This window comes from Coregonus clupeaformis, chromosome 24 (genome assembly GCF_020615455.1).
Source record: "Coregonus clupeaformis isolate EN_2021a chromosome 24, ASM2061545v1, whole genome shotgun sequence".
NCBI lineage: Eukaryota > Metazoa > Chordata > Actinopteri > Salmoniformes > Salmonidae > Coregonus > Coregonus clupeaformis.
Window position 1 is genome coordinate 22,604,467 of NC_059215.1, and position 27,717 is coordinate 22,632,183.

At 40.9% G+C, this 27,717-nt stretch overlaps 1 protein-coding gene across 1 annotated transcript in view; it reads left to right on the forward strand.

The window, feature by feature from the left end:
- Positions 1-14,161: 14,161 nt before the first annotated feature.
- Positions 14,162-27,717, forward strand: part of LOC121538465 (disks large-associated protein 4) — a 137,547-nt gene continuing 123,991 nt past the window's right edge. The window contains exon 1 of the mRNA XM_041846492.2: positions 14,162-14,502. The gene's annotated coding sequence lies outside the window, so the exon portion shown is untranslated. The remainder of the gene's footprint in view (positions 14,503-27,717) is intronic.

The window sequence follows — 27,717 nt, forward strand, 5'->3', positions numbered from 1 at the left end:
AAGAGGGTCTCGTCAGAGAGGATGCCTTTGATGGTATGAGTCTTTAGGAGAGATTTAGCCCCTCTTGGGAGCAGCAATGTAAATGAATTCAGACTGGCATAGTAAATGAGACAATATACATTGGATGGGGTTTGTGACAAAAGCTTGCTTGAGGAAGACCAGCCAATGGTTGGAACCAATAATGTGAAGAAAATGTAACTCCATCATTGTTAGGAGCATCAATCAGTGTGTGCATCATTTACTGTGTTTGGGTCCTTGTCAACAAGCAAGACTAGAAACAATGGGAGGTTTTGACAACAAAGTAGAACAAAGAGAAAGATATCTAATTTAAATTTAAATGTAGCCACTATGAGGAGTTCAAAATTTGACCCAAAATGAACCAACTCCGCTCCCCTTACTCAGGCTGTATAAGCATAATAGGCTATTGTCTCGTTCACTCACTGTATGATTGATGACTTTACTTTTTATGATGGATTACTTTGTTTTCGGTTTTAGGCTGTTGATATTTAGCTGTTTTCTCATATGATTGATGTGGCAATTAATGTAAGGAATTGTGTGTACAGTTTTGTACATTAGTTAGGATTAAGGTTGATGTGGATAAGGAGAGAATGTAAATAAAAGCTAACAAACCCCAACTCTATGTCTATGGAGACAGTGTAACCTCAGTTGGTAGAGCATGGCGCTTGCAACGCTATGGTTGTGGGTTCGATTCTCATGGGGTGGCCAGTATGAAAAATATATGCACTCACTAACTGTAAGTTGCTTTGGATAAGAGCGTCTGCTAAATGACTAAAATGTAAAAATGTGATAGAGCAGTCTGGCTGACCTCCCCCACCACCCGCTCATTACTCTGATACAGATCATGTTGCAGAGCAACCATTTTACAATTAGCTAATGGATGAACAGAGTAGCTTTTTCTGTATCTGGTACAAAAACACTTTAAAGGCCCAATGCATCTGTTTTTAAATCACTGTCATTTCTGGGTAACAATTAAGTACCTTACTGTAATAGATTTCCATTAAAATGGGCAAAAATCGTTTTTTAGCCAAAAACTAGGACTGTCTGGGAGTGGTCTGAGTGGGGAGGGGAAAACTGAAAAATGTTATTGGCACAGAGGTTTGGAACTCTCTTTGTTATTGGTCTATTAAACTATTTTTATGGCTGGAAGCAAAACTCCCACCAGAAACAGGTAGAAGGTGAGATGTATTTTTTAACACAACATAGGAAATAACACTGATCAAATGTTTTCACACTTTAACAGTGTTAATTTCATCAGCTGTTGTACAATGTGATATGCTGACATATGAAATTGTTTTAAGATGGTCATACTATGGATCATTTAGCTATTTTATTTGGAATTTTACGACCCCTTTAGGTATAAAAACATAAATACACTACCGTTCAAAAGTTTGGGGTCACTTAGGAATTTCCTTGTTTTCGAAAGAAAAGCAATTTTTTTGTACATTCTAACCAGAATAGAAAGAGGAGTGGGAGGGCTAGGTTGGCAGCTATTAAATAGTAGCAAAACACCAGTCTAACGTCAACAGTGAAGAGGGAGGGAGCGACCACAGAGAGCCAGTTTGCGCTGTTCTGTGAAGGGAGTAGTACACAGCGTGACAAGATCTTATTTCTTGGCAATTCTCATGGAATAGCCTTATTTTCAGAACAAGAATAGACTGACGAATTCAGAAGAAAGTTATTTGTTTTGGCCATTTTGAGCCTGTAATCGAACTCACAATTGCTGATGCTCAGATACTCAACTAGTCTCAAGAAGGCCAGTTTTATTGCTTCTTTAATCAGCACAACAGTTTTCAGCTGTGCTAACATATTTGCAAAGGGTTTTTAATGATCAATTAGCCTTTCAAAATGATACACTTGGATTAGCAAACACAACGTGCCATTGGAACACAAGACTGATGGTTGCTGATAATGGGCCTCTGTTATTTTAATGTACAAAAAAATGGCTTTTCTTTCGAAAACAAGGACATTTCTTAGTGACCCCAAACTTTTGAACGGTAGTGTATGTATGAAAAAATGATTTGATAAAATACAGTGCCTTGCAAAAGTATTCATCCCCCTTGGCGTTTTTCCTATTTTGTTGCATTACAACCGTAATTAAATGGATTTTTGTTTGATTTAGAATGGAATACACAAAATAGTAAAATTGGTGAAGTGAAATGAAATAAATTATTGTTCAGAAAAATTCAAAAAAAAAGAAGGAAAGGTGGAGAGATGTTTACCCTTTTCATGAAGCCCTCAATAAGATCTGGTGCAACCAATTACCTGAATAATAATTAGTTAAATAAAGTACCTGGAAAGTAATGATCTCAGTATATATACACCTGTTCTGAAAGGCCCCAGAGTCTGCAACAGACTAAGCAAGAGGCACCACCAAGCAAGGGCACCATGAAGACCAAGGAGCCTCTAAACAGTCAGGGACAAAGTTGTGGAGAGAAGTACAGATCAGGTTTGGGTTATAATAAAATATCAGAAACTTTGAACATCCCACGGAGCACCATTAAATCCATTATTAAAAAATGGAAAGAATGTGGCACCACAACAAACCTGCCAAGAGAGGGCCGCCCACCAAAACTCATGGACCAGGCAAGGAGGGCATTAATCAGAGAGGCAACAAAGAGACCAAAGATAACCCTAAAGGAGCTGCAAAGCTCCACAGCGGAGATTGGCGTATCTGTCCATAGGACCACTTTAAGCCGTACACTCCACAGAGCTGGGCTTTACGGAAGAGTGGCCAGAAAAAAGTCATTGCTTAAAGAAAAAAATAAGCAAACACGTTTGGTGTTCGCGAAAAGGCATATGGGAGACTCCCCAAACATATGGAAGAAGGTACTCTGGTCAGATAAGACTAAAATTGAGCTTTTGGGCCATCAAGGAAAACGCTATGTCTGGCGCAGACCCAACACCTATCATCACCCTGAGAACACCATCCCCACAGTGAAGCATGGTGGTGGCAGCATCATGCTGTGGGGATGTTTTTCATCGGCAGGAACTGGGAAACTGGTCAGAATTGAAGGAATGATGGATGGCGCTAAATACAGGGAAATTCTTGAGGGAAACCTGTTTCAGTCTTCCAGAGATTTGAGACTGGGACGGAGGTTCACCTTCCAGCAGGACAATGACTCTAAGCATACTGCTAAAGCAACACTCGAGTGGTTTAAGGGGAAACATTTAAATGTATTGGAATGGCCTAGTCAAAGCCAATTGAGAATCTGTGGTATGACTTAAAGATTTCTGTACACCAGCGGAACCCATCCAACTTGAAGGAGCTGGAGCAGATTTGCCTTGAAGAATGGGCAAAAATCCCAGTGGCTAGATGTGCCAAGCTTATAGAGACATACCCCAAGAGACTTGCAGCTGTAATTGCTGCAAAAGATGGCTCTACAAAGTATTGACTTGGGGGGTGAATAGTTATGCACGCTCATGTTTTCTGTTTTTTTGTCTTATTTCTTGTTTGTTTCACAATAAATATTCTGCATCTTCAAAGTGGTAGGCATGTTGTGTAAATCAAATGATACAAACAATCAATTTTAGTTCCAGGTTGTAAGACAACAAAATAGGAAAAATGCCAAGGGGGGTGAATACTTTCGCAAGCCACTGTATTACTTTACTACTAAAGCTCATAGAAATGCATTGAATAACACATTCATAAATAGCAAAAAGGACAGTCCAAAAATAAATCATAAGAAGCAAGGTTTTGAAGTGTCTGTCCTAAATCTAGGAGATATAATTTTAATTGTATTTTTTTACACATACAGTGAGGGAAAAAAGTATTTGATCCCCTGCTGATTTTGTACATCTGCTCACTGACAAAGACATGATCAATCTATAATTTTATTGGTAGGTTTATTTGAACAGTGAGAGACAGAATAACAACAAAAAATCCAGAAAAACGCTTGTCAAAAATGTTATAAATTGATTTGCATTTTAATGAGGGAAATAAGTATTTGACCCCTCTGCAAAACATGACTTAGTACTTGGTGGCAAAACCCTTGTTGGCAATCACAGTGGTCAGACGTTTCTTGTAGTTAGCCACCAGGTTTGCACACATCTCAGGAGGGATTTTGTGCCACTCCTCTTTGCAGATCTTCTCCAAGTCATTAAGGTTTCGAGGCTGACGTTTGGCAACTCGAACCTTCAGCTCCCTCCACAGATTTTCTATGGGATTAAGGTCTGGAGACTGGCTTGGCCACTCCAGGACCTTAATGTGCTTCTTCTTGAGCCACTCCTTTGTTGCCTTGGCCGTGTGTTTTGTGTCATTGTCATGCTGGAATACCCATCCACGACCCATTTTCAATGCCCTGGCTGAGGGAAGGAGGTTCTCACCCAAGATTTGACGGTACATGGCCCCGTCCATCGTCCCTTTGATGTGATGAAGTTGTCCTGTCCCCTTAGCAGAAAAACACCCCCAAAGCGTAAAGTTTCCACCTCCATGTTTGACGTGGGGATGGTGTTCTTGGGGTCATAGGCAGCATTCCTCCTCCTCCAAACACGGCGAGTTGAGTTGATGCCAAAGCTCGATTTTGGTCTCATCTGACCACAACACTTTCACCCAGTTCTCTTCTGTATCATTCAGATGTTCATTGGGAAACTTCAGATGGGCCTGTATATGTGCTTTCTTGAGCAGGGGGACCTTGCGGGCGCTGCAGGATTTCAGTCCTTCATGGCGTAGTGTGTTACCAATTGTTTTCTTAGTGACTATGGTCCCAGCTGCCTTGAGATCATTGACAAGATCCTCCTGTGTAGTTCTGGGCTGATTCCTCACCGTTCTCATGATCATTGCAACTCCACGAGGTGAGATCTTGCATGGAGCCCCAGGCCAAGGGAGATTGACAGGTCTTTTGTGTTTCTTCCATTTGCGAATAATCGCACCAACTGTTGACCCCTTCTCACCAAGCTGCTTGGCGATGGTCTTGTAGCCCATTCCAGCCTTGTGTAGGTCTACAATCTTGTCCCTGACATCCTTGGAGAGCTCTTTGGTCTTGGCCATGGTGGAGAGTTTGGAATCTGATTGATGGATTGCTTCTGTGGACAGGTGTCTTTTCTACAGGTAACAAACTGAGATTAGGAGCACTCCCTTTAAGAGTGTGCTCCTAATCTCAGCTCGTTACCTGTATAAAAGACACATGGGAGCCAGAAATCTTTCTGATTGAGAGGGGGTCAAATACTTATTTCCCTCATTAAAATGCAAATCAATTTATAACATTTTTGACATGCGTTTTTCTGGATTTCTTTGTTGTTATTCTGTCTCTCACTGTTCAAATAAATCTACCATTAAAATTATAGACTGATCATTTCTTTGTCAGTGGGCAAACGTACAAAATCAGCAGGGGATCAAATACTTTTTTCCCTCACTGTATTTAACCTCTTTTTTTGGGATAGGCACAAAATTACCTTCATACTTCCATTAGTTTTTTAAAACTGGTACCGGTTACCTTCAGATGAGTCTCCTGACACTTGTGGGGGTCATAGAGCAAGACGGAGAACACCATCGTGTTCGTGAGAGTGTCCCCTTTCATAATAGTTTGTAGGGCAAACAGTTCGGACGCTACAGACGTTGACCTGAGAAGACCAACTTTCGGGATGTCTCATGCTCTGACAAAAATCGCTCTAGCTCCTTTCACCTTGCACTGCAGATGCAGAAGTGCGACACTGGAGGATGCGGTGGATTGAGATGCATCCAATGCAAAATGATATCTCTAGCTTAAACTGACAGATTTTGCTGCAAATTTTTTTGTTATGTAACTTAGATGGACGCAGCGGTGCGTAAATAGACTCTAGGAGGTTAATGGATCTGTTTCATGGATCTAAAACTCCTCTTTGCCTTGCCACAGGTAGAAATAAATTAAATTAGGCTTTTATAGAATCTTGTTCAGCTTTTTTTCTCCCCCTTTCTTTTGTTCAACATTACATTTTACCTTTTAGTCATTTAGCAGACGCTCTTATCCAGAGCAACTTAGAGTTAGTGAGTGCATACATTTTTCATACATGAATAAGGCCAGTAGATATTGGATCTGGCTTCACAGAGCCATCTGTGGTACTGGCTCAGTGGTGCCAGGATTACAACACTGATGTTGTTTTTAGATAGAACCATTGGCTGCTGGGTCAACCCCAAACTGAGACAGACCAGCTCTAGGCACTTACTGTAACTACAGGTCAGCCCCAACATAAAGAAGACCACAGGGTAAGAAGGAAAAAAGAGAACACAGACATGAGTGATAGTAAAATGCACTAATTCTTGGAGACATGGCAAGACTAAATCTCTATTTCACAGAAATGATGGTACATCATTTCTTGGAAGCATTCTGTTTTTGTTTTTTTGTAGATACTCAATATCTCTTTATGACAGGTAAAGAGATAATAACCTGCACATTTGTGAGATTGAGAGTGTATATGCCTGTCAGTTACCATGCCTCACTACCCCTGACTGTCCCTGGCCGTCCTTATGAAACATGAGGCCTGTTTAATTAGGTTAAAAGAGTCCCACTCTGATCTGAAGAGCAATCAGTGAAAGCCAGATTATAGAGTTGGTTAGGACCGGTGTGGGCTCACGGCTCCCCAGCTTCCATGGCTTCTTTCCCTATTTTATGTGTGTCTCTTCCTGTTGACCAATCTCTTACATAATCATTTGTTCACTTTAATCTCTTTCCCTTTCTCACTGGGTTTCTGTCTCTTGTGCATGCTCCCCTCTCAACTGCACTCTACTCCCTGCAGCCTTCTCCAGTTCCCTTTTTTCTCCTTCATCGCTTTTCTCTGACATGCCATTCAGAGGAGGCTGGTGGGAGGAGCTATAGGAGGATGGGCTCATTGTAATGGCTGGAATGGAATAAATTGAACGGTATCAAACACGTCGAACATATGGAAACCACATGTTTGACTCTGTTACATTTATTCCATTCCAACCATTACAATGAGCCTGTCCTCCTATAGCTCCTCCCACCAGCCTCCTCTGATGCCAATTGACTCTATCATTCCTCTCCTATCCTACTGTCCCTCTCTTTCCTTCACCGTTGAGTGATCATTACATTGGATTCCATGGCAACATTTCACTCGCCCACCTAACATCCTCTAGTCAGCTGCTTCTGGCATCCAACTGCTTCCCATTTCTATCTATTAGTCAAGTATCTTACCTTGTCTATCCTCTTAGTATGCTCTTGTCTTATAGTTGAATATAGGGGATCATGGCTGTATATTGTGGCAAGTGTCGCATAAACTACAGTACTATCAACCATAAAATCACAGCTTTTATAGTATGGGGCAATCAGCTGCTACAAGTCTCAGGTAAGGCTATGACACTGTGGAAGGCTGCAGAATCCTTGCTATTACATGCTTAGCTCCAGTACAGGGACAGTCAACTGAGGACACGTCAAATTTGTTTCAAATCAAATCTACCCACTGGCAGAGGAGTGGGAGGCTTGATATTTGACAGAGCCTTGAGTAGGTTCTGTGGTAAAAGATCTGTCTGAAAATGGCCAACATGGAGCAGCAGAGAAGCTCAGTGACTGAATTATGACTGCAGTGGGTGAGAATGGAACAAATAGGTTGTGGTTCACATGGGCTGTGAAGTCATAACGATGCAATGGCTATGGTAGGCTGACCCTGCAGGGCCCACAGCGAGAGGTGACGCATGGTCTGCCTATCTGTCCACCCAGGAACAGGAGAGGATACAGAGATGCTGTGACTTCCTGCTCTTATTTTAAGAAAAGCCTCCACAAATAGGCTGCTCCCACAGAGACAAATAATTGGCGTGACATCTTGGGGGCACAAGCATGAGGAGCAGTCTGCAATTTAATACCATCCCTCCACAGGAAATAACTACTTATACACACCAACGGGCACACTCTCAGGACTGTGTTTAGAGGAACACTGACTCTTGTCAGGACTGAACTCAGAAGAAGGAGTAGTATGGTTGACTAAATGTTACAGGCATATACAGTTCATTCGGAAAGTATTCAGACCCCTTGACTTTTTCCACATTTTGTTACGTTACAGCCTTATTTTTAAATTGATTAAATAAAACATTTTGCTCATCAATCTATACACAATATCCCATAATGACAAAGCGAAAACAGGTTTTTAGAAATTTTAGCAAATGTATTAAAAATAAAAAACAGAAATACGTTATTTACATTAGTATTCAGACCCTTTGCTATGAGACTCAAAATTGAGCTCAGGTGCATCCTGTTACCATTGATCATCCTTGAGATGTTTCTACAACTTGATTGGAGTCCATCTGTGGTAAATTCAATTGATTGGACATGATTTGGAAAGGCACACACCTTTCTATATAAGGTCCCACAGTTGACAGTGCATGTCAGCAAAAACCAAGCCATGAGGTCAAAGAAATTATCTGTAGAGCTCCGAGACAGGCTTGTGTCAAGGCAAAGATACCAAAAAAATTATGCAGCATTGAAGGTCCCCAAGATCACAGTGGCCTCCATCATTCTTAAATGGAAGAAGTTTGGAACCACCAAGACTCTTCCTAGAGCTGGCTGCCTGGCCAAACTGAGCAATCGGGGGAGAAGGGCCGTGGTCAGGAAGGTGACCAAGAACCCGATGGTCACTCTGACAGAGCTCTAGAGATGGGAGAACCTTGAGTTAGCTCGGGGCTAACTCAAGGCTAACTGGTGCTGCTAAGGGGCAATGGTAATTAGGCAGCAACAGGTTGCAGCTAGCTGGTTGCGATGATCCGGCGCTAGGGTCCAGTGATTCCGGCAGAAAATCTGAAATGCTCTGGGTCGATAGCACGCTGTGCAGACTGGCCGACGAATTGTCAAGGCTAGAGCTAGAGCTGGCTGGTGGGTAGTGCAGGCCACGGACAATGTTGAAGACGCTAACGGTGGCTAATAGCAAGTAGCCATTCGGTTGCAGCTAGCCTAGTATCAGCTTAAGGTTCTTGATAAAGGTAATAAAGAAATAGTAGAATCCTTTCCACGTTGGGTGAGGCGGGTTGCAGGAAAGTATATTTAGTTAAAGAATGAAAAGTACAATTGAGAAATATATACAAAATAGACAAAAAAACAAGAAACTGGCTATTTACACAAGGACACAGAAAAAAAACACGACCGCACTGCTACGCCATCTTGGAATCCTAGCTTCACGTCTGGAGGAAACCTGGCACCATCCCTACAGTGAATCGTGGTGGTGGCAGCATCATGCTGTGGGGTTGTTTGTCAGCAGCAGGGACTGGGAGACTAGTCAGGATCAAGGGAAAGATGAACGGAGCGAAGTACAGAGAGATCCTTGATGAAAACCTGCTCCAGAGCGCTCAGGACCTCAGACTCGGGCGAAGGTTCATCTTCGAACAGGACAACGACCTAAGCACACAGCCAAGACAACGCAGGAGTGGCTTCGGGACAAGTCTCTGAATGTTTTTGAGAGGCCCAGCCAGAGCCCGGACTTGAACCATATCGAACATCTCTGGAGAGACCTGGAAATAGCTGTGCAGCAACGCTCCCCATCCAACCTGACAGAGCTTGAGAGTATCTGCAGAGAAGAATGGGACAAACTCCCCAAATACAGCTGTGCCAAGTTTGTAGCGTCATACCCAAGAAGACTCAAGGCTGTAATCACTGCCAAAGGTGCTTCAATAAAGTACTGAGTAAAGGGTCTGAATACTTATGTAAATGTGATATTTCCGTTTTTAATTTTTAATACATTAGAAAAAAAATCTAAAAACCAGTTTTTGTTTTATCATTATGATCGATGAGGGATTCTTTAAAAAATATATATTTTAGAATAAGGCTGTAACGTAACAAAATGTGGGAAAATGTCAAGGGGTGTGAATACTTTCCGAATGCACTGTACAGTATTGTGGATAATGAATAACGTTAAAATTGAACAAATTGGCTGCTAATTCTTTTAACATGATTCAATAAATCACGACTTAGCCTGCACATTTCTGTCTGCATGAGGATATTCCAGGTGACATAGTATAACATGCAGCCGTGAAAATGGAGTCATGTATATTTCATCACAATAAAAACACTCTCAACTCTCAAAACTGGCATGGCAAGCTCCTCTCTTCTGTTGTAAATCTGAGTGCTTCACATCTAGCTGAATCAAGGCTCTCATGTATATTTTGAATCATTCATGTCAACCATGGAACTATAATTGAGTGCTGGTTAGCTATAAAAAAACAACAACAACAGAGCAAACACAGTGATGTCATATTTCCAGGATAGAGTGATGAATATGTGTCATATCCATATCTGTGTTCTATTCTCATATTTTCTGTCATAACATGCACATTTCCCCTCTCTCAGAATTAAGAATTTGGTGTTTAACTCAGCTATGCATCAACATAGCTGAAAAGTCATATGTTTTAGGTCAGATTTTCTCATCATATGTATAATATTTTAAGTGAGCTCAGATTTTGACATCAGGTATAATGCAAAATATGTTCCATATAGTAAATGCTTTTTCCCCATTGTCTGTGGGTCCTCTGACAGACATACAGCGTATTAGTGCGGGACTGGGTCCTGGGTAACTGTGGAAGGAGATGCGTATAGGGAACAGCTGGTCAATGACGAGGCGGGCTAATTTGATCCTCTCAGATCAGAGTCTGGCAGTCGACAGGAACACCACTTCTCCCCAGTTACTAACGCTCAACAAATCCAGTACTGTTCTTTGGTGTGTAATGTGGATGCGCATGACTTACAGTAAGAAGGTAGAGCGAATAGCCTGTTCCTAGTCAGAAAATAGATGTTTTGTTGTGCAGAATAGAGTACCATGAGCAGCAGATATGTCTATCAGAAATGTGGGTTGTTTACTTGAAAGCTTTTCATTGTCCCTTTTCCATCATCACCATCAGATGTGTTCAACAGACAAGCATTGTAATGCATGTACAGTATGGAAGTTACTGTAGGTAATCATAGTGGGTACCAATTTTCAAAATGCTGGAAGTGGAAAAATGCTGGAATTGGAATGAATTACTATACTTCCTTCCTTATCCATCCATGAACATAATTATGCTGAACTGCAAAGATTTATGCACAATTACTGAGAAAATGTTGTGTTAGTAAGGCCTGGCAAGAAAAACGCAACAATTACTTATTTACTTTGCAAACACCTGAGTCTACTGAAGCATCAATATATCGTAACTTAGACAGGCTGTTGGCGCTAAACTAATTAGCCACGGTCTGCTTGTCTCTTGATAGGCATGTCAGGGTGGCACTGGCTGCATACAGTAGTACAACTCCTGCTGGAGACCTTCCTGGGATCAGTGCGAATAATGATTTCTCCATTTTCTTTCACAATGTCTCACCCAAATGCTCTGAGTTTTGTGCTCAAGGTAAGGTCTTTATAACGCAGCCTAGAAAAGCTTTGATTCCATGTGTGGACCAGTGTGATAACTGTAGGTGATTGACCACTAAGGTTAGTCAATCCTCAGTCATTTTGTGGAGGTAGGTAGCCTACTGTAGTACACTACAGCTAATGGTGTTGTACACTACGGTATTTAACAACTTAATTCTGCATTAATTGTACATGTGTGTCATGCCAGTATTCAGCGAATCAGAGTGCCTGATTAATCAGAGGCGAGATCTGCTAACAGATAAACAGCACACAACCTTTGATAAAAAATCAATACTCTCATATGCATAGCCAGCTTTGTATATCTGCTCAAATAGATTGTGAGAGGGAGGTAGTCTATTTCACAAATCTAAGGTATCAAAAGCAGGGTTATACGGTTTCTGCACATGTTCCAGTGTGCACAAATTGGGAAAATAAAGCAGTGGAGAGAAGTGGAGAAGACTAGTCTGATCACCCCATTCCTTGTCAGTTGTCACACACAAGTTCAGTCTTTTACACATCACTTTTGGGGCAAAACAACCAATTGTTTGTTTGCCATCCAATCACCACCAAGCTTACTGATTACTGTGCATTGCTGTTTATACTAAATGCTGAAACCTCACAAAGCTCCGGCTCTCCCTCCCGCCCGTCCCTACTCTGTAAGCCTTGCAGTGCTTTGAAATGTTAATTGCATACAACTCAGCCAGATCTGAGGCCAGAGACATGATGGACTGACACATTCACGTCATCTTGCTACAGCTGTGCCTATGTCTGTCTAGTGTCTACCTCTCCACCTCTCTCCCTAACTGACTGCAACAATTCTTCTTCATACCAATGAATTGTGTGTCTTTATAAGGGACATGACAAGACTTTGTCTGATCATCCCTTAGAATATTTTACAAAAGGTAGGTAGCGTATAACTCACCCACTGGCTGCTGCTTGGCCAATCTACATATTTACCCTGAGACTAGATGTCGAGATGCTAGTCATGGTCTTATCCCATTAAGCATCCTTAATGTTCCTCCCATTTCCCAGGAGAGGACAGATCGTCAGTTGTTGTCAGTTCAATTTCAAACTGGGGATTACTCACACTGCAGACGTATGGTGCAAGCTAACACTGTCCCACTGTGTGTGTCAGAATTCATAAAATATAGTTCAAAGCTTAGAAAATTATATCACATAAATAAAGAACCATAGTTTAGTATTTCACCAACACAGTATTTTTTTAAACACTGCATTCCCCAGGGTCACAAAAAAGCAAGATATCTGACAGAAAACATGAACTACCTACTTTTTATGCAAGTGAAGGATTATTTGTATACGGGGCCATTGGAAGGTAGAGTTATAGACTTAGAATAAAGGGCAAATATACAGTTATTATTGTTAAAACAATGGCCCATAGGACTATTATAAAGTTGGAAACCACAACATAAATGTTTGTCTGGCTAGGGTTAGGCTTGAGGTTAGGGTTAGGGTTGAAGTTAGGGTTGAGGTTAGGCTTGAGGTTAGGGTTAGGTTTGAACCTGGATGTGAACATGAAGCTAGGGTTAGGGTTAGAGTTGAGACTAGGGTTAGGGTTGAACCTGGATGGGAACATGAAGCTAGGGTTAGGGTTAGGGTTGAGGGTTATGGTTGAACTGAGATGTGGACATGAAGCTAGTGTTAGGGTTGCACCGGGATGTGAACATGAAGCTAGGGTTAGGGTTGAACCGGGATGTAGACATTAAGCTAGGGTTAGGGTTGAACCGGAATATGGACATGAAGCTGGGTTAGGGTTAGGGTTACGGTGAAACATGCTTTAGGCCTTTCATGCAATCGCATATGATGAAAGACCACAACTTCAAACATGGAATCAGTCACACACATACATATCTCCCACCCCTAAGGCAAGCCTGCTGTTGCTCTATGAAATGGGCCATCTCATAACACAGATTGTGCAGTGGACATAGCTTTTTCAGCCTCTTAAATGATAACCACATAATCCAATCAATAATTCAGCAATGGAAGCCCTGCATCTTGCAAAGTCTATATTTGCTGCTGCTTCAAAGAGAAATGACATGCTTGCTGAGATACTGTATCTAGTATGTCATAACATTAGGAATTGACCAGCACACCACGCACAGTAATATGTTCTATGAATTTTAGATCCAATTGCCTAGTTAGCCGAGTGCACTTTATTGTTATCAACACAATGACAGTGGTTAGACCAGAGCAAAGATCATTTATGATACCTTTTAAAGGTTATGTGGCTGGAGGATGGTATTAAAGAACTATTAGTAATAATAAAGAAAACATGGTTTATATTTTAGGACCTGGAATTCCCATGCCCATCCAAAATGTATCATCATTCAATAATTCAATATTTATGATGTTTTTAGTCAAATATTTGTTCCTTTCCATATATACCCCCCTTCTCTCTCTCTCACACACACACACACACACACTTTACACACGTTGCACACTTTACACACACACACACACACACACACACACACACACAACACTTTAAAGCGTAGTTTTGCTGTAATAAACCCTAAAAATGCAGATTATTTTAATCTGAGGGTCATCCTTCTATTCCCATTAGAAATAGAGAATGCTGAGAAAATTACATCCACCTGAATTCCTTTAAGGGCTATGTTTAATATAAGACATGCACTTACACATGCAGTATTTTGTTTCAACATTGATATTAATTAATGTAATATGCCAAATGCAGATCGTCCTTGTTGTAAAGGACAGTTAGCTATAAATTGAGCTGATCACTATAGTAATTATTGAAATGCTCTGTTTCCTGTGTTGCCCACTGCCCACACCCCCACCTCTCATCCCATGTCTCCATGGACCAAACGCCGCAGCATCACCCGCTGCCACAGAACAGCGTCTCCACTGCAAACGTGTCATGAATGAGCCTCTGTGATGGGTAGTCTACCGCCGTGAGGTCCAATTTAGCCTCGTTTATTCTTCAACACGCAGGGGGGACAAAACGGCGGAGGACAGAAAACAATGTTCATTCCATTAGACTGAGAAGGACCGCCAATCTAAACCTGTTCGATATTTTAGACCAGCGCAGTTTACCTACTCATCAGTCATATTGACGATAAAACGGATATATATTTTTGGGACATGTAACAGGATATCAAGTCATGTGCGACCGACATCCATCTAACATCGAACAGTCAAGGATGAAATAAGGTAGGCTATTGAATGATTGGCTCTATCTTTGTGTGAGGAATGTTGTGAGATATGCGAACTGTGTTACTATGTTGCAGTCGAGTTTACATGGATAATCTTACAGACAGCTGGTTCTCTCATGTTCAGTTTAGTTGGCTACATTTCACATAACTTAAGATACTTTACGCAGCGTGAGTGAGTAATGTATCTAACGTGTGTACAATATGTATGGATATTTGCACATCTCTATGTGGAGTTAATTGGTATTGTAGCCAATTGAGACTTATGGTATTGACCTTTGATTTCAATGTATGTTGCTTGTATATGCTATACCATCTTGTCAAACTCAAGAGCATAACCTACTCAGGGAAATCAAAATAATTTGTGTGGCTATACAATAGGGAATGTATGTGTCCTATATAGCCTACCCAGAAGTTATCCCTGATGCCAGTTTGCATGATATGTTTGAAACTTTACAGTTGTAGTCGATCAACGTTTACAAATCTAAAGTACAGGCCATATTCTCAGAATAAGATTATAACATTGACTATAGCCTGTACAGTATGCTATAACTTCTCTTGAATTACTGTCAAGTAATCCAAATCATCCAAAGCAATGTGAATTAATTCAGTAATGCCGCCTGGCCTCAGAGCCATACGAACCATACTTTACATACAGTATTTCTCAGCACCTCCAATACGTTTGATACCTACTAATGGTCTAGTTACTTTAGACAGAAACGAAAGTAGGGAGGTTGGTCGGGGTGATGGGTGGCCGTAATCCGCGACTGTCTAGCTAGCAATCCAAAAATTGCGTGTTCAAATCGCGTTGGGGACAACTGCAGTATTTCAGCTAATCCTGTCCCTAACCCTTATTCTAAACGTAACCAAATGTACCTATTCCTGCTACGTAAATTCACCTAACCGTTTGTTTTAGTTCTCCTAACCTTTTACGTAAATTATCCTAACCTTTGTCGTTATTTCCCCTAACTGCCAACGTAAATTATCCCCATAATTATCTTTTGTTGTTATGACACAAAAAGCAACCTGGTCTCAGAGAAAGACATATAATCCTATACGTCGACCAAATGTATGATATATTTTCGTCATCCAATGCATATGCTATTTTACAACCGGGTAAAACGTATGATACAATACGTCCTATAATTCGCATGGTATTGTATTACCACTATTCCATTCATAATGTAACCTAACATAACCTAATATATCATACTAAATGCAATGTTCAATATCTCTCTCTTTTTTTATTACCCCCTCTCTGTCCTGTCCCATCTCTACTCTAACTGATGGAGTATTTGAAAAAGTGGTTCTGTTTTTATACAAGACAAATCCTTGCAGTCTAACTAAATTATCTGAGGTTTGCTGATGTTTACATTTAGCAAATGTACTGTAATAATACAAAAGCTTTAGGGCAAAGAGAAACATACTGTAGCCTGTATGAGATCTAACACTGCAACGCACAGACCAATTTATAAAGTATAGAAGGACTGCAGGACAGCCTTCCGCTTGGTCAGGTGGATTCCTGTCTCTACAGCATGTAATCTGGCACACTTGCCTCAGTCAGAGCAGAGGAGGCCAGGGGAAGTCAGGGCAGGGACAGGTCGATGGAATGAGTTTGCGTCGGTTGGGGTCCGGGCCGTTGTTGTTGTCCGACAGGACTTCCTGCAATTAAAAGCCTATTTTGTCATTGGAGGAGTGATTATTAATTCATCCGCAGCTCGATTCAACAACAAATCCTCGCCAATCCTATTGAGGGATGTCATAGTGTGGCAGCATGGTGGAGCTCAACTCTCCTCCCCACTGCTGCTGCTGCTGCAGGCAGACCTTCGGTGAGCTCTTGGCAGCTCAGAGCTGTGACAAGGGTTGCAAAGGGAGGGTATATTACTGGAAACTTTCAAAGTTTATCAGTAAACTACCAGAATTTTGGTATCTTTCAAGGATTTTAAGTAATCTATCACAAGACATCTAGTGACCCTTTTGGGTACATCAGATGATCACAGGTGTCTGTTATAATGTCTGGCCCTCTGTGTGGCCTTGTCACATCTAAAATACAGTATATGAAATAATTAAATTAAGAATGACAAATCTGTAAAACATTATCCTAAATATAAACCATCAATTTAGAGAATACCATTGGTTTTTAATGTGAGGGTTTCATCATGAAATATCCTTTCTATATTTTTGTATTTATTTTACTATGTCAATATGTATTTTTTGTCAATGGTTTGGTGAAAAAAGTCAATAGTTGGAAGAGTTTCAGAGTTAATAGAAAAGAATGCCATTGTTGATAAGATGCTTTTTTCATTAATTAGGCTATTTTCTATTGAACCATATGGTTTATCTACTAGAAACTCATGGACAATATGGACACAAATATAATAAATTAATACTATATATGAATACATAAAAATAAAAAAGTTATTCAAGTATAAATTGCCAAAGTTATGATAGATTGCCATAGATTTTCTATTAATTACCTAAATTACTGAAGATTCCGGTAACTTTGGTAAATTACTGTTAGCTTTGCAACCCTAGCTGTGACTGCTAATCAGAAGCCCACTCTATGACATTTCAGAAGGAAATGCTGCTTAAGCATGTTTTAACCCTGTGAAATGGTGCTGGCATGCTGGCAGATTATTGTTTGAATAAATTGTCGTATTGAATTCGCTATGAATAGGTCATAGCATGTCTGTATGTCAGACCTTTAAAAAAAAATAGGCTAGCTAAATTACTTAAACATAAATTCCAGCAGGTATATCTCACTGGTCATCCCCAAAGCAACACCTCCTTTGGCCGCCATTCCTTGCAGTTCTCTGCTGCAAATGACTGGAACGAACTTCAAAAATCTCTGAAGCTGGAGACACTTATCTCCCCCACTAACTTTAAGCATCAGTTGTCAGAGCAGCTTACCGATCACTGCACCTGTACACAGCCCATCTGTAATTAGCCCACCCAACTACCTCATCCCCATATTGTTATTTACATTGTTATTTATTTTGCTCATTTGCACCCCAGTATCTCTATTTGCACATCATCTTCTGCATATCTATCACTCCAGTGTTAATACTAAATTGTAATTATTTTGCTCTATGGCCTATTTATTGCCTTACCTCCATAACTTACTACATTTGCACACACTGTATATATATTTTCTATTGTGTTATTGACTGTACGTTTTGTTTATTCCATATGTAACTCTGTGTTGTTGTTGTTTTTATCGCACTGCTTTGCTTTATCTTGGCCAGGTCGTAGGTATAAATGAGAACTTGTTCTCAACTGGCTTACCTGGTTAAATAAAGGTTAAATAAATTACAACATTAAAAAAATTACAATTGTGCTGAACATTTCTCTTTTGTCTTCCATTCAAATGGTATACCTGCAGGTTCAGGTGAACAGTACAAGCTCCCACCACCAAACACATACTACAATACTGTATGTAGAGGAGCCTCTCTGGAGGTTTGATGGCTTCTACTCCATCAGGCTGAAGTGACACTAATTAAAACATCCTTCTCTGCTGAAGGTTCTCTCTCTGCTTAGTCACTGTGGTGCCAGTGTTCTATCTGCTGCCAGGGAGTTTACAGCAATGATGCTACTGCTAGTGGGATTTAAGAAAACTGGAGCTGGCTTACATCCAGAATAGTGGGTGTTCTCCAGGCAGTTGTCATAGACAGGATGAGTAGAGCGATACTTAGCCATTCCATACAGTATCATATATCACTGACCACTATGACATGATTATAGAGACCAACGTTGTATTAGCAATTGCTCTAAGTGACAATATTTTCTTCTGTGATATGAGATCCATGGACTTGGGTTTGACCTCTCTCTCTCTCCCTTTTGTGGACTATTCATTGTGAGATGCTTTTAATCAGGTTTCATGAGCCTCAATGGCTGTGCACCTGTGACTGGGGAATAGGCCATTATGTAGAAACGTTAAGACAACTAAAATCAAGAATGCTATCGCTATACAATGTTGATGTACCAGGATTTCATCATATTCGAAGAAGGGCGAAAAACATTTATGCGATGGGCTATCGCTATCAATTTTCCAAGATGAACAGTCTAGGAAAGTCAGTCAATGAAAAACAATTGTAATTGATTATTTACAGCAAGCAAATGATGCATGAAAAGATGGCTTGGTTGATCTATGTTCCACTGTACTGCTCATGGGGGGAAGAGGAAAACAGAATATGATTGATGGAACAGACACTGTCCCCGACCCCAGTCTCCAATGACCAAGGCCTTTCACAACCCTGTTACTGTCTTCTCTCTCTGTGACATCATCATGGAGACTCCCAAGAGAGGGACTGTTACTGCTAAACTGCTGGGCAACCTAACTGTATCATGACGGGAGACAGAGCAACGATGTCACAATGCATTTCACCTTGAATGCATGTAGTCACCCAATAGAATGGACATGGTCATCTTACCCCATCTCTTCTAATCTCTTCTCTACTCTTCTCTTCTCATCTCTTCTCATCTCTTCTACATTTACATTTACATTTAAGTCATTTAGCAGACGCTCTTATCCAGAGCGACTTACAGTTAGTGAGTGCATACATTATTGTTTTATTTTTTTCATACTGGCCCCCCCGTGGGAATCGAACCCACTGAGCTACATCCCTGCCTGCCATTCCCTCCCCTACCCTGGACGACACTGGGACAATTGTGCGCCGCCCCATGGGTCTCCCGGTCGCGGCCGGCTACGACAGAGCCTTCTCTTCTCTACTCTACTCTACTCTTCTCTTCTTTCTCCTATAACCAAGGCTATTACATATGTATAAGCGACTAGCATTATTCTGACCTTTTAAGTAAAAACAGATGTTACATGCAGCATATACTGTGTAAACCTCATATCTTCGAGCACCGAATTCATTAACATTTATTTGAATAGTTTTTTTTGTATTATTTTCCTCTCCCTAGCTACCTATCTGACTGCTCTCAGCAATACAGTACACCACATAGTGGGTGTAGGTCAACTGGTGGTACACTGCAAGGCAATTACATTACAGAGCTTCTCTCCACCAACCAGCCTCACGTGTCACTGGCTACACTACACTGTGACTACACTGTGTTGGAGTGCACCGTGGTAACCATGTTGTGGGACACTCCTGTGGACACGGAGCACCAAATTGCCTGTGCTGTTATGCACACTGAAGCGTGAAGCTCACTTTGTCAAAAACCTTCGCTAGCTTGTCATGTCGTGGCGCTACCACAATTCATAAATCTTTGGGTCCATTTGTAAAAATAAGAATACATGAAAATCAAAGTGCCTAAATGTGTCTGTCTCATCTACTGTGGACAGTACACATGCAGCTCAGTGACCCCGTATAACCTAATGTATTCATAGTAGGTAACAAAAGATATTCAGCAAGGAAGGAGAGGACATTCTGAAACGTCTTCCTGGGTTTTGTTGTGTAGAATCTTGTCCTTGAGTGGGGGTGTATTTTTAGACTCTTGACCAATAGCTTATTTTCATATCCGTTTGCTTCTCCATAGAAACAGGGCTTGGATGAGAGGACGTAGAGAGGAGATCAGTGAGAGGAAGATGGTTAAAAGCTCCCTGTTGACAACCATGTATTAGGCTACTGTATGCACCACAGTGTGGGGGGTGGGAGCAGATGATGAGGGTGTGTGTCAGTGTTAACTCAGTGTCCTACTTAATTAGATTAAGTGCATTTCATTCACTTGATTTCATGGGTTTGTTTGAGTCGATATCCTTGTGGGAAACTCAATTTACTGTACACCAGATGTCACAAAACCTTGGTCATGATAAACTCCCTATCAATGCTTGTGTATTGCTCCTTTAATGTCCCTTTCCATACATCCCATATTAGTGCTGATGAAGTGGATGGAGGAGGTGGTTAAGTGCAGGCTGCTGGCTCCATTGACACTGTAGCACCCTGTCCCTGTGCTGTTCTCTGCTGAGTCAATGACATCTCCTGCTGGTGGATTGTACAACAATCCTATTGTCCCTCGGTGCACTGTTCTCGCTCCATTGTTCTCTTGCTCATCCTCTCAAATCTCAACAGTCTGTTCACTGCGTCAAAGAAAGCAGGAAGGGCAGAAAAAATAGGATATAAATACAGTCTGCTCATTTAGACAGTCGTTGACAACTATAAGTGGTGTCTCGTTACCTTGATTAGGTCCCTCTTTATTCACAGCTTTCTATTTCTTACATTTTCCACCTTGTGTAAATGTTGGAAATAGCTGTCCTACATCCCTGATGGACTGTGTGTTAGCTGTTATCTCCCCACGGGTGTAGTGTCTGTCTCCAGTATGTCCCTGCTGCCTCCCCACTCTCACTGAAAGAATCCTGTGACACAGATTTGCTTGTTAAGTTAAACGTCGCTCACAAGGGACGATTAATCAGCAACACAGCAATTAATTAGTCTTTGTCCCTGGGTGATTCATTTACGTCTCTTGCGTCCAACATAGGGTAGATGCTGGTCCAGCTGTTTGTTCCATTTAGTGAGCTTTTTCTGGCTTTCGGTAATATTTACTCAACTTTGAGGAGAAAAATAGTCTGTAATTGTGGCATGAGTAATGGTGTTTTCTGAGGCAATTAAATCATAAAAATTAAGCTTCATGCAGGCTGTTATTTTTTTACTGAAAATGAAACAATCAGATATTTGTGCCCTGGTTCTGAAAAATGTATTACCGTGTTATAGTTAATTTAAAATCAGCTATAACAGAAAGCCTGCAGGGTAAATCATATACAGTTACAGTAATGTTAAGGAAAGAAAAATAATCAGCGAGAAAACCCTCCAAGCAGTTAATTACATTAGTAAGAAGATAAGTTGTTTGTCAGGAAGAGGAGGCGGCGATGGTGGGAGAAAAATGAATGTACAGTATACAGTACTGCAGGGCTGTACACTACATTCAATGCAGAGAGAGTTACTTTGTTGTGTAACTACAAAGATAATTTATGTTATTCTCTTTGCCGTTTCAGGGGCATTGCTTGGTGATTTTGTGTCTGTGGGTGTTCTGCATATAAAATGTATTTGATGAAAGCTGAGACACACACACTCACATATGCACGCACGCACACACAAAGTAACATAACTCAGTTGCTTTAATATTTTTTTTAAACATTTTGACATCCACTAACAGACCTTATTATCTTATTAGATCCATTACCCCTATGGATGGATGTTTCCTTAGGAAGAGGGACAATTATGTAGAAGGAAGAGCCATATGTTCTCCTAACATACTTCTGTGAGATGTCTTCTGTTTGTCATAGAATAATCTCCCACTCAGTAGCCACTGCTCAAGCAGCAAGAAGGTCATCTTCAGAAACTTGCAAGCAGAAACCACCAAGCTAGTTCTCTCATTTTGTTGGGCAACAATATGAGAGCAATGTGTCAAGGAGAGTCAAGGGGAGTCAAGGAGAGTCAATGGGAGTCAAGGGGAGTCAAGGGGAGTCAAGGAGAGTCAATGGGAGTCAATGGGAGTCAAGGGGAGTCAATGGGAGTCAAGGGGAGGGGAATGTGATATGTGATGACCCACCTACACATAAATGCAACCACAAACAGAATCTTCTGGGATTATTCCACCACGTGAATGCCAGGAAAATGTTTTATTTCACGATTATTTCATGCTTCATTTTAAAGAATTGGCTTGAGCTATTTGTCATCTGAGATAGTACTCTGTAGGTGTCTCATCACACAAATACTTTTTACAGTCAGTGGCTAGGATATATTGAATGTCAGTGAGCAGAGATGAGTCCTCTGAAGTCAGATTAACACTGCAGGATGCCAACCTTGTGACTCCATTCTCAGTTTACATCAGATTGCACCTCTAGGGGTGACATCATAGCCCTGGTGCCAAGTAGCAATCTCATGTTGTCAAACACACAATCTCTAATAGGGATACTCTTAGATTAGCTGTAGGCTCGCTAGACTACAGTACAGTCAGCACTAGTGCAATTATCAATTGGAAGATTGGTTTCCATGACCATTATTTATGTTGGTTGCCTATTTAATTGACATACAGTTGAAGTCGGAAGTTTACATAGACTTAGGTTGGAGTCATTAAAACTCGTTTTTCAACCACTCCACAAATGTCTTGTTAACAAACTATAGTTTTGGCAAGTCGGTTAAACATCTACTTTGTGCATGACACAAGTAATTTTTCCAACAATTGTTTACAGACAGATTATTTCACTTATAATTCACTGTATCACAATTCCAGTGGGTCAGAAGTTTACATACACTAAGTTGACTGTGCCTTTAAACAGCTTGGAACATTCCAGAAAATGATGTCATGGCTTTAGAAGCTTCTGATAGGCTAATTGACATAATTTAAGTCAATTGGAGGTGTACCTGTGGAGGTTTTCAAGGCCTACCTTCAAACTCAGTGCCTCTTTGCTTGACATCATGGGAAAATCTAAAGAAATCAGCCAAGACCTCAGAAAAAAAATGTAGACCTCCACAAGTCTGGTTCATCCTTGGGAGCAATTTCCAAACGCCTGAAGGTACCACGTTCATCTGTACAAACAATAGTACGCAAGTATAAACACCATGGGACCACATAGCCGTCATACCGCTCAGGAAGGAGACGCGTTCTGTCTCCTAGAGATTAACGTACTTTGGTGCGAAAAGTGCAAATCAATCCCAGAACAGCAAAGGACCTTGTGAAGATGCTGGAGGAAACAGGTACAAAAGTATCTATATCCACAGTAAAACTAGTCCTATATCGACATAACCTGAAAGGCCGCTCAGCAAGGAAGAAGCCACTGTTCCAAAACCACCATAAAAAAGCAAGACTACGGTTTGCAACTGCACATAGGGACAAAGATCATACTTTTTTGAGAAATGTCCTCTGGTCTGATGAAACAAAAATAGAACTGTTTGGTCATAATGACCATCGTTATGTTTGGAGGAAAAAGGGGGGCTTGCAAGCCGAAGAACACCATCCCAACCGTGAAGCACGGGGGTGGCAGCATCATGCTGTGGGGGTGCTTTGTGGGGGTGCTTTGGTCGCAAATGGGTCTTCCAAATGGACAATGACCCCAAGCATACTTCCAAATGTGTGGCAAAATGGCTTAAGGACAACAAGGTATTGGAGTGGCCATCACAAAGCCCTGACCTCAATCCTATAGAAAATGTGTGGGCAGAACTGAAAAAGCGTGTGCGAGCAAGGAGGCCTACAAACCTGACTCAGTTACACCAGCTCTGTCAGGAGGAATGGGCCAAAATTCACCCAACTTATTGTGGGAAGCTTGTGGAAGGCTACCCAAAACGTTTGACCCAAGTTAAACAATTTAAAGGCAACGCTAACACTAATTGAGTGTATGTAAACTTCTGACCCACTGGGAATGTGATGAACTAAATAAAAGCTGAAATAAATCACTCTCTACTATTATTCTAACATTTCACATTCTTAGAATAAAGTGGTGATCCTAACTGACCTAAGACAGGGAATTTTTACTAGGATTAAATGTCAGGAATTGTGAAAAACTGAGTTTAAATGTTTTTGGCTAAGGTGTATGTAAACTTCTGACTTCAACTGTATACCCTAATATATTATTGGTTCTACTGATAACATATTAAATGTTACAATAATTATACAACAGAGATCACCTTAAGAACCTGCAAGGGAACATTGGTATGGGTTCTCTTTGATTTTCTCTTCTTATCCCTAATCCCAAAGTCCATCGGACTGGAAGTGCTTTGCACAGATTCCCAGTGTAATTAAAAAGGCAAGGAAAAGCCTATTTTGCTCACACACAGCTCACACAGCTGGGTTAGATTAGTGTAGGGGTTGATTATTGTCCATGAACCCAGTGGAGGATTTTCTGACTAGGAGTCAAGGAATCCGCATCCCCTTTCTGAACCTCTAGATTAAGCTAAACTTGAGTACGAGATGTGAAAATCACACCAAAGCTTCAGTCTGACTTAATCCTGCCTTTGAATAATGTCAGGGTTTTACGTAATGAAATGAAAGTCAATGCAGAAGTTGAAGATAACAATTATTTTTAAATAAAATGTCCATGAACGTCATAACTTTTGATGGAAGGCAGGATATACCAGAATGAACTGTCACGAATAGTGACAGCGGCTCATGAAAATGTTCCCTGGTGCATTTACATCTCACTGGCTTTATGTGCCTTTGATTCATGTACATTTTAGAGTTATAGGTGTGATGAGACTGGGAGATAATATTCAGAGACCTTGGGACTATAAGGTTCTATCTGACATTTTGGTCAAAAATTAGTTATTTACATAGAGTTGCTCTTTAGGAGGTCCTTCACTTGTGAGATATGCCAGATTTGTGAAAAAGTCAATTTACGATTAATTTTAAAACATCTTTGACCTTAGTGCTATAAGGTTCTATCTGCAATCTAATAACACAATGCTAGGTTGTTAATAAAACATAATTGTATGTAAGGTGATGTACATTTTGAGTTATGGAAATGGAAGACATCACAAAACTGTTCTGACATCTGGGACTAATAGGAAAAATACTAATTATCTCAAAACCATACATTTTGCAAAAAGGACCTTATAGTCTCAAGTCCTTGATTTTAAATATCATAGGTTCTGGTCCTCTTTTGCAATTACTTTGATTTTTACACAACTTTTTCAGAAGAATGGCCATCACTTAAGCTCTTAATGGTAAAAGCAAATGAATACAGGTGCCTTAGAGCATGTTTAAAGCCCATTGGAGAGGCATTGCTGTTTTTGTCTTGTTCTATATCAATACGAAAACCTCCAGAAAGGAGTATTTCACAAAAATGACAAACTTACCACATTTTATTGAGAACTAGCAAGTAGTTTACTGACTTTGGGTTTCAGAGACCTGAGCAATATATCAGTTTACTCATTCAGAGCTAAGCTTTAGCAATGTTGCTAGTTCTCCATAGGATATAGTATATTTGTCATTTTAGTGAACTATCGCTTTAGTGAAGGCTGCTCACGAAAATGTTCCCGGTGCATTTACATCTCACCAGCTTTATGGGCCTTTGATTCATGTACATTTTTAGTTATATGTGTGATGCCTCTGCCAGACTGGGAGATGATATTCATAGGCTGTCACTGAAGCTGCCTCTCTGAATGTCCTGCTGCTTGAGAGTGGAATGAGAGGCCTGCAAAGGCAGAGGAATGTCAATGACATGCTCACACTGCAGCCAAGTATAGGAAAGGATATACAGTACTTTTATAAGTGATTTCTGAATACCTACTATGGTGTTTTAGCAATGTTCCCTCTAAACTGCGCGCATGGGCGGGCGTGCAGTAGCCCCGAGACTGCCGCGGAGCTCCAACCCAGCACTGCCGCGCAGAAGAAATATCACATGGAGAGTAGGACAAGATTGAACTTCACTCAACTTTGTTGTTTTCCCTGTTAGTTAACACTATCAACGTTTCCCTTTACTGTGGCAATTGTGATTGAATCAACGCAATATTAGCCACTTTCAATGCAACATACCGAATCAAAACGAACTAGGGAAGACTTAGTATGCAAAACTATGCAAGAGATTTTGTTGTAGGTAGAACTCATCGGAGTAGGATTCTATTGCATGCGGCATAACCAATCAGAGCTGCAGTAGGCCTATATGCAAATAGACCATTGCCATATATGGATCTGTACCGTTTACTTTGAACTGGACTGTTTACAGCATGAACGGTCGTGAGTAAATGCGCTTGTTTTGAGATCAAAGCGAGAGCTGCATGTAGCCACGTGTTCACATTTTGTTAATATCCTTTGCTAGTTAGTGAGTTATTAGCCCAGTTATAGATAATTTGTAGTCAGCAATAGGGGAGTGATTGCTTCCTACAAGAGCACAAAACATGTACATTTCTAGACATCTTTGAAAAGCTAGTCAGGTAAAGAGCTTTTTTTTGTCTTAAAGGGACAGTGTTGTATTTTGAGACAGGCTTGAATAAGCTAAGTAGCCAATAGGCAGAGGGTAGCATAATTTGTCTGATTTTCTGTAATAATGGTATGGGGAAAATAATGCATTTTATTTTGCAAATATCCACAGTAGCCTACTTGGCCACTGTTAAAACTGTAATTTAAAGCGGGTACAGCCTCAGTGTTCACAGTAAACACACGCTGGAAATTGCACATAATTATTATTATTGCTTAAAGAGGTAGGGTTTCAAGTGTCTCCGGAAGGTGGTCAGTGACTCCGCTGTCCTGGCATCGTGGGGGAGCTTGTTCCACCATTGGGGTGCCAGAGCAGCGAATAGCTTTGACTGGGCTGAGCGGGAACTGTGCTTCCGTAGAGGTAGGGGAGCTAGCAGGACAGAGGTGGATGAACGTAGTGCCCTCGTTTGGGTGTAGGGTCTGATCAGAGCCTGAAGGTAAGGAGGTGCCGTTCCCCTCACAGCTCCGTAGGCAAGCACCATGGTCTTGTAGTAGATACGAGCCTCAACTGGAAGCCAGTGGAGTGTGCAGAGGAGCGGGGTGACATGAGAGAACTTGGGAAGGTTGAACACCATACCAACCTCATTCAAAAAGCATGTTCACATGGTATATCGAATGTATAAAATCACATGTGCAATGTACTGTATTTCAAGCATTGTTTACTATAACTGTGAAAACATATATATAATAAAAATAGTTACAAAAACAAAATACTACAAAATAATCACAACGTTCAACTTTGCGCTCAGCAGACCTGACATTTGCTCAGTGCCAAAAATAATTAGAGGGAACATTGGTGTTTAGTTTCCTTTTTAAATATAAGAATCCTGCCACAGGGGTAGATCAGGGCTTCAAAGAGTCAAGAGAACACTTAGCCTTGTGAAATTACCCTCCGTTGACAATGGCTGGTAGGAGTGTGTGTCACCGTCATAGATGTTGTGTCTCAGTAACCGTCAGGCAATTTCATGAAGAGAACCAGTGTGTGTGTGTATGTACTACATGTCTCCCAGGACTTCTAACACTAGCAGTCACAATCGCTTTGTGTCCATCCCCTGTTGTGACCTTGATATAAGACGTCTTACAATCTCCCCTTTGGGCATGCTCCAAATCCATACAGACGTTTTTCAATTGGCATTATAATGGTGGATTTCTTCTTCTTTATCCCCTCATCCTCATCCTCATCCTCAGGGTCTCTCTCTGCAGTTCCTCCTGTGGATTGGATCATTGTATTAACTTTCAGTTGTGGCCAAAGTGTCTTTTATATACAGTGGGGAAAAAAGTATTTAGTCAGCCACCAATTGTGCAAGTTCTCCCACTTAAAAAGATGAGAGAGGCCTGTAATTTT